Source organism: Octodon degus, unplaced genomic scaffold (assembly GCF_000260255.1).
Source record: "Octodon degus isolate 3935 unplaced genomic scaffold, OctDeg1.0 scaffold00031, whole genome shotgun sequence".
In the NCBI taxonomy this organism is placed as follows: Eukaryota; Metazoa; Chordata; class Mammalia; order Rodentia; family Octodontidae; genus Octodon; species Octodon degus.
In genome coordinates, this window is record NW_004524607.1 from 16,328,103 (window position 1) to 16,336,152 (window position 8,050).

The window sequence follows — 8,050 nt, forward strand, 5'->3', positions numbered from 1 at the left end:
CCTGTAGCCCCTTCACTAAAAATGCAAAAAAAGCAAAAGAAACTGGAAAGGACCCCCTGCTGCTACCAGCCGGCCCCAGCTCACCACCATTGCTCTTTGTAACTTTGCTAAGCCACCAAGCCCTTTTGCTATCTGTACATCAAGGAGAATGAACTTTGTGCTCACAACTTTGTGGGTTCACAAGTCCAACAAGGGCTATACAGATGGCAAGGAAACCACATGGTACCACATGCCTGTAATCCCAGCACACTGGGAAGGGGAGGCAGGGGGACTACAAATCTGAGTCCAGCCTGGGCATCTTAGTGAGTCAGTGAGATCCTGTCTCAAAATTAAAAAAGGGCTATTGATGTAGCTCAGTGTAAAGGCCAGGGGTTCAATTCACACTACCAGAAAAAAAGAATAAGCCAGTGATTTATTACTTTATTATTTGATTTTTGAATTAAAGTCATAGATGCAGATTGTTAAACCACTAACTAATAGAAGAGAGCTTATATGAGAGACTTCAGTCTTCTGCCCAGCCTCTCTTTGAGTCTCCCTACCTCTAGGTCAACCTCTCCCTCAAGGGCCAACCACTTTTCAGACAGTGGTGAGGGCCTGGTAAGGTAGCTCAGTGGTGAAGCATTTACCTAGTAAATGGGAATCCCTGGGATTCGTCTCCAGCACTACAACATAAACAAATAGCTTCCATTATGAACTATAACCTGTCAAGACTTTTTTTTCTGGTACCAGGAATCAAACTCAGGACCTTGTGCTTGCCAGGAAGGCACTTGTGCCATGGAGCTATGTCTCTTGCCCTGTGAAATATAACCAAAGTAAAGAGCATAAAATATAAAATGTACAATTTAAAGGCAAATACTTTAAACATCAATTTTCTTGTAGTTGTTTATTTTTACATCTCTAAACAACAAGCTTATATCACCATTTCTTTGATTGTTATTCTTTCCCTGTGCCCCCAGTAATGAGGATTGAACCCAGGCCCTTCACACTGAGCTGTATCCCTAGCCTTTTTTGTTTTGTTTTGTTTTAAACAGGGTCTCATTAAATCACTAAATTGCCCAGTCTGGGCTTTAATTTGTGATTTTCCTGCTCCAACTCATGATTCTTCTGCCTCAGCCTTCTGAGTGCTGAAATGACAGGCTTGTGCCACTGTGCCTGGTTAATATGCCCTGTGTTTTCCATGACCAACTAGAGATTCTCTTGGATTTCTCGTGCAATAAATGGAAATTTAAGTTAATGATAACACCATTCTTTTTTTTTTTTTTTTTGACACATGGTCTCACTATGTAGCCCAGGCTGGTCTCAAACTCCTGACACTCCTGCTTCAGCCTCCTGAGTGCTGGGAGGACACTGGCATGCACCACATGTAGGAACCATTCCTTTTCATATATTTTCACTATTTTAGTTGTTTTCTTAGTTACCATTGAAATTTAAGTACTATTCCTCTCTTTTCCCTTCAGCCACTGTTTCTCAAGTGAGATGAGGATAACTACAGGTTCAACCAGGCCAGCAGGGCGTGTCACGTGACATCAACCTGCCCAGTGTATAAATAAGTGCACTGCAGTTCTTGAGCAGTTCCTTTCTCCCATCTAGAGGGCTCCATCTAACCTCAGCTTTCTGTTTCCTAACCCCTGTCTCTATTTCTTTGTCCTCTACTATCTTTCACGCTGAGCATTTTGAGAGCTGTGCTGGATGTGGCAATGTCTTGTTCTCTTTTCTTTTTCCTTTTTCTTCCTTTTTGAAAGATAAGGTTTTACTACATGGTCTAGGTTAGTCTTGAACTTGATATGTATCGTAGGCTGGTCTTGAACTCTTATTTCTCCTGCCTCAGCTTTCCACAGAATCCTTGAGTGTTCTATAAACATACTACTAGCTAATTTTTAAATAATAGCAACATATTTCTATTGGAGTCTGGGAAGTGCAAGATCGAGGCATGGGCAGGAATAATGTAGGCTGAGGACTGCTCTGTACCTACAAGACATCTTGTCACAGTATTTATTAGCGTACCTAAATATACACAGTACAATATATACTGCGTATATTACAAGGAGAACTTTTACTTGCCTAGACTTACAAGACAGTCCAAATGAAAGTGAGTAGTGGGTAAGATGGTCATAATATTCACACAGTGGAGAGAAAAACAGAAGAAACTTTATTTTTTATTAATTTTTAAAAATTGTATCAGTACATGTTTGCTGTATACACTGTTTATAGTCTCTGTGCGGAGTTGATACATGTACATAGCGCATCTTAGTTCCTTTTTCATCCCCTTCCACCTCTCCCCGCACTTTCATATAGATATCTCTGACATCCAAACAAGCAGGACCTTTGTGCAGCACCAACACTAGAACCAGCTTCATTACCTCTGCTTTGTCCAATCCAGTTGTGGCAGCTACAACTAAAAAACTGGACTCTAGCCATACTTGGTGGTATGTGCTCCAGTCTCATTCTGGAGGTAGAGGCAGGAGGACCATTTGAGGCCAGCATGGGGCACACAGGAAGCCTCATTTTGGAGAAAGAAAAACAAAGAAAGGGAGTGGGAGGGAAAGAGGAAGGAATGGAAGGCATACTCATTTGAAATTTAGTTTCATTTAAATTTAGGATCCACTAGTCAGTTCAATTACGATGTTGCATCACTTAATGATAGGGAAACATTATGAAAAATGTCCTTAAGCTTTTTTTTTTTTTTCCTTTTGAGACAGGGTCTCACTATGCACCTCAGGCTGGTCTTAAACTCATGGTGATCCTCCTGCTTCAGCCTGCCAAGGGCTGGGATTATGAGAGTGTGTTACCATTCATATTAGGCAATTTTGTCACAGAAACATGGAATGTACTCCCACAAACCTTAATGTTGAAACCCACTACATACCTAGTGCATTAGTTCTGCCCATCAGATTAAGGAATTCCTCGAGCTGGGCATGGCAGTGCATATCTGTAATCCAGGCACTTGGGAGCCTGAGGAAGAATGATCATTAAAAGTTCTTGGCACCCTGAGATACAAAGACCTTGTCTCAAAAACAAACAAACAAAAAACCAAAAAAAAAAACCACAATATATTTTTTTAAAAAGCATATTTAAAACATCTCAATGATTTTTATGTTGAATAGATGTTAAAATATTTCAGCTAACCTGGGTTAAGTAAAATAAAATAAATTGCATTTGTTTTTTCTCTTTTTTGGGGGAGTGGGGGATACTAGCGATTGAACCCACAGCCTTCACACTGAATGAACTATATCCAGACTCTTTTAAATTTATAACAGACTCTTTTAAATTTTTTTTCTTTTAGCGGGGCATGGTGGCACACTTTTGTAATCCAAACACTTGGGAGGCTGAGGCAGGAGGATCACCAAGAGTTTGAGGCCAGCCTGAGCTACACAGTGAGTTCAAACCCAGCCTGAATTACAGAGAGAACCCTATCTCGAAAGAAGAAAGAAAGAAAGAAAGAAAGAAAGAAAGAAAGAAAGAAAGAAAGAAAGAAAGAAAGATTTACTTTGATATTACAAAACAGGAAGAGGAAAGGGAAGGGGAAGGGGAACTACAGGGAAAGGGGAAGAAAAAATGGAAACAAAGCTTTTGTAAATGAGGAGTGAAAGAGGGGTTGGAGGGAAAGCAGGGGAATAAGTAAAAAAGAATCGAGTTACATCATTTACAGGTACAAATTCCCTATGATGAATGTGATCACAATGTACAGTGACAATGTATCAAAAACCCTAATTTTTTTTTAAATTTTGATACAGGGTCTCAGTAGTTGCCAAGGCTAGGTTCTGGGCTTGCAATTTTCCTGCCTCAGCCTTCCAGAGTGCTGGGAATACAGGTAGGCACCACCATGTCCAGCTTTCTTTTACTTTTTTTGATGCTGCTCCTAGAACACGCATGTGAATGACTTGCATTGCTACTGGTCCTTCCTAGAGAGAGAAGTTGATATGAGACAACTCAGTCAGGAACCTTAAGGAATATGACTGTTTAGAATTAATATCCCCCATAAGTCTCCCATTTGGAAGTGGGGCCCAGTTGGAAGAGCCAAGACACTAGAGGCATGACTTGGAAGGGTGTATTCCTGTCCCTGGCTTCTCCTTTCTTTCTCCACTTCCCCCAGCCACTATGCAGTGAGCAGTTGTATCTGCCATGCCATTTCTTCCTTGTAGTCGGCCAACCATGGACTAAACCCATTGGAAACCATGAGCCAAAATACACTTTTCTTCCTTTGATTCATGGGATATTGATATTTTATGATAAGAAAGTGGGTGAAATCCTTTGGTTCATGAGTGTGATGATTAGGTGTTCATGCCATATGCATGAGATGTGCCTCCCTCAAATCTTGTTATAATGTGGGCACATTACCCATCTGATGTGAAGGAAAAAAAAAAGGAAAGAAAGAAAGTGGGTGAGACAGAAAATTTGTACCAGGAGTAAGTTCACTACTGTGATTAGCAAGCTTTACCATAAGAATCAGAGGCAAAAGACAGAGGCAAAAAATATTAAAAGTTTTCAGTTTTTCTCAGAAAGTAAGTGCCTGAAAAGTTTGGGCAAAGAAAAGGATGGTTGCTGAACAGATTCTGTTACACTGAAGAACTCTTAATACATGGACCGAATGAGCAAGCAGTTGTGGGTTGGGGTGGGAGTGGGGGAAAACAATCTTTTTTTTTTTTTTAGATGGGGTCTTGCTATATAGACAAGGCTGGCCTTGAACTCACAATGATCCCAACTCAGCCTCCTGAGTGATGGGACTACAGGTGTGCACCACCATAGCTGGCAGTGAGAGAAACAATCTTAAGCATATCTACCACCCAATTCTGGGCAAGATTCTCACCCTCAGGTGTTTTCCCGTTCAGGCTCCAAGTACAAAAAGTACAAAAGTGATGAGTCAGCAGTAGTAACTGTTCAAGTAAACAGCCTATCTCTTGGTTCAGAAGGCAAAACCTCTCAGTCTCTCTCCTCTCTCTCTCCTTTCTCTCCTCTCTTCTCTATCTTGCCTCTCTCCTCGTCTCTCTGTCTCTGTCTCTCTGTCTCTGTCTCTCTCCTCTCCTCTCCTGTCTCTCTCCTCTCTTCTTTCTCTCTCTCTGTGTCTGTCTGTCTGTCTGTCTGTCTGTCTGTCTCTCTCTCTCTTTCTCTCTCTCTCTCATCCTCTAGCTATCCTAGGTCTTTGCACTGTCATGTCATCAGCCCCCTTTTACATTATTATTTTGAGACAAGTTCTTACTAATTTGTGTGTCTGTTTGCTTGGATTGCCTAGGGCTCTCTGTGTTCCAGGAGTTGGAACAACTTGGTCACATGGCTCACCTCAGGTGCTCGGCCCATGTGATAGATCTCCAGTCTCAGCCACTCTTCACAAAACATAGTGGCACACACCTGGAACCCTAGCACACTAGGAGGCTGATGCAGGAAGACTACCAAGTTTGAGCACAGCTTGGGAAAACAGTGACTTAGCAAAACTTTGTCTCAGTAAAAAAAGGCTAAGGATGTAGCTCAGTGCAAAAGACCTGGGTTCAATCCTCTGTACCAAAAAACAAACGAACAACCTATTTTTACTTAATTACAGTATATCACAGTAACTTAGACCCATCTGCCTTGATGTTCTTGTGCCACTCACTGGGGCTGGCATCCTGATGAGCGGGGGAGGGAAGTCTAGTCTGGTCACCTGCCCTACTCCAGGGGAAAAGAGAGACTCAGTGACTCACAGAACCACAAGAAACTGGGCAGAGAAGTCTTCTCAGGAATGGGAAGTTGGGGCCAGATAGGCCAAAACAAAAGACATAATGGGGCTTAGGCTCAGTGCCAATGACAGTCAAAGTGAGCATGGCTCAACAAGGTAAAATTTTTCTTCTCCTGTGTAAAATTCTAGTAGTAATTCAAGCTGGCTCTTCTGCATGAAATAACAGGACCTAGCCTAGCTCATCTATGTTCAAGGACAAAATGGAGAAATGGAGAGGAAGTGGGGAGTGTGGCAAGGCTCTCTTGAGGATGATTCTGGGAAGCCCACACTTCCTCTTATGTCCCATTGGCCAAAACGTAGTTACATCACCACACCAATCTACAGTGCAGGATGGAGAATTTAGACCCTACTAAAATTCCATTAGTCCTAGAGAAGAATGGGTTTTAGGAGACAAGGCTGGGCATGGTGGTACACACCTATAATTCCAGCATTCGGGAGGCTGAGGCAGGATGATCGTTGTGAGTTTGAGACCAGCTGGGCTACAAAGTGAGCTCAAGGCCAGCCTGAACTGCATAAAGAGAACCTGTCTCAAACACACACACACACACACACACACACACACACACACACACACATTAGAGGACAGTGATCATGTTCTGTCATCATTTGCCATCTAGTTACCCACTATTTATATGCATGTTTTTCCACTTTTTTTTTTTTTGGTGATACTGGGGATTACACACAAGGCCTTTATGCTAAGCTACATCCCCCCTCCTTTTATTTTTATTTATTTATTTTTTGGGGACAGAATCTCACTATGTAGTTCGGGCTAGCAATTCCTCTATCTTGGCCTCTGAGAATGCTGGGATTACAGTGTGTACCACCATACTTGGCTCATACTTAATATTATAAAGTGTTCCTTCCCATCACAGTGTGACACCAGAACCTCACATTTATTCAAGGACACCATGCCTTCTCAAGAGCAACAACACAGAGAACCAGAGTCAGACACAGATACCAAAACAGCTACAAGTCCAGGACTTCTAGGGAAAGTCCTCTTTCTTTCATCCCATATCAACGTTGTACAACCAAGCTGGATCCTACCAGCTTCTGTGCAGCATTCTTTCCTCTAGGTACAGGGCAAGATCCTAGTGAAGAGAGGGTGCCATGACCTGTGATTGGGCAAAGGAAGATCAATGAATTTCTTTATGGTCAGTTCAAGAAAAAAATGAGGAGGGGTAAGGAGATAGGTTGGCAGTCTAAGCACCTGTCCGGCAAGCGCAAGGACCCGAGTTTGATCCCCATTACCAAAACTGGCTGCAGAGAGAGAACCTGCAGCAAATAATAAAATAAAAAGCAGGGGGTGTCAGAATTAATTTCTTTTTAAAAAAATTGTATGTATTCGGTACAGGATCTCACTACACATTTCGGACTCTAGCGATCCTCCTGTGTTTAGCCTCCCCAGCACTGTGATTACAGGGGTGCGCCACCACACCCAGACTCGGTTGCTGGCTCAGAGCACCCAAGGGTGGGGCTCACACAGCATGTGAACCCTGATCCTTGTGCTTGCCTAAGCATAGTCCACTAAACTATCTGACTAGCCCCAGAATTAATTTCTTTCTATTATTATTATTTTTTGAGACAGGGTCTCCCTATGTAGTCTAGGCTGGCCTCAAATTCACAGTAATCCTCTTACTTCAGGCTCCTAAGTGATAGTTGTGCCACAACACCCAGCTGAGGCAGAAAAACGCTAGAATTTCTACAGTCCACCCTGGAGAAGAGAAATTTTGTTTCTTCTGGGTTTCTATGGGTGCCATGGAGAGTTCTGAGCCCAGAACTGTGGATGAAAACTAATCTATTTTATATATATATAGATCTATAGATATATATCTATATCTATATATCTATATCTATATATCTATAGATATATATCTATATATATCTATAGATATATATGTATTTTTTTCTTTGTATTTAGTACAGGGTCTACAGGATCTCACTACACAGATCTCGTGATCCTCCTGTTTTCAGCCTCCCAAGTGGTGGGATTACAGGCACTGCCACTGCACCCAGTCTCATTTGCCATCTCAACATGCTCTGGGGCAGGGCCAGCACGGCACACAGGGGATCAAAGCCCCATCCCTGCATCTGCCTAAGCAGGTGTTTTAATCTGCTGAGCTATCTGGCTGGCCCTTATATATATATATCATCTCTGTGTGTGTGTGCGCGTGCGTGTGTGTGTGTGTGTGTGTGTGTGTGTGTGTATGATATTGGGAATTGGGCCCAGGACCTTTGCACTGAGCTACATCCTTAACCTCTTTAAATTTTCTTTTATTTTGTTTTTTTTTATTTATTTGAGAGAGAGAGAGAGAGAGAGAGAGAGAGAGAGAGAGAGAGAGA

At 42.2% G+C, this 8,050-nt stretch overlaps 1 protein-coding gene and 1 non-coding gene across 2 annotated transcripts in view; one reads left to right on the plus strand and one right to left on the minus strand.

The window, feature by feature from the left end:
- The window catches only part of Rac1 (Rac family small GTPase 1), a 36,234-nt gene that overhangs the window by 26,450 nt on the left and 1,734 nt on the right, over positions 1–8,050 (minus strand). The window lies entirely within an intron of this gene.
- On the plus strand, positions 4,247–4,348 carry LOC111816408. The gene has a single exon (XR_002820811.1). It is a non-coding gene; the product is annotated as a small nucleolar RNA U13 (small nucleolar RNA).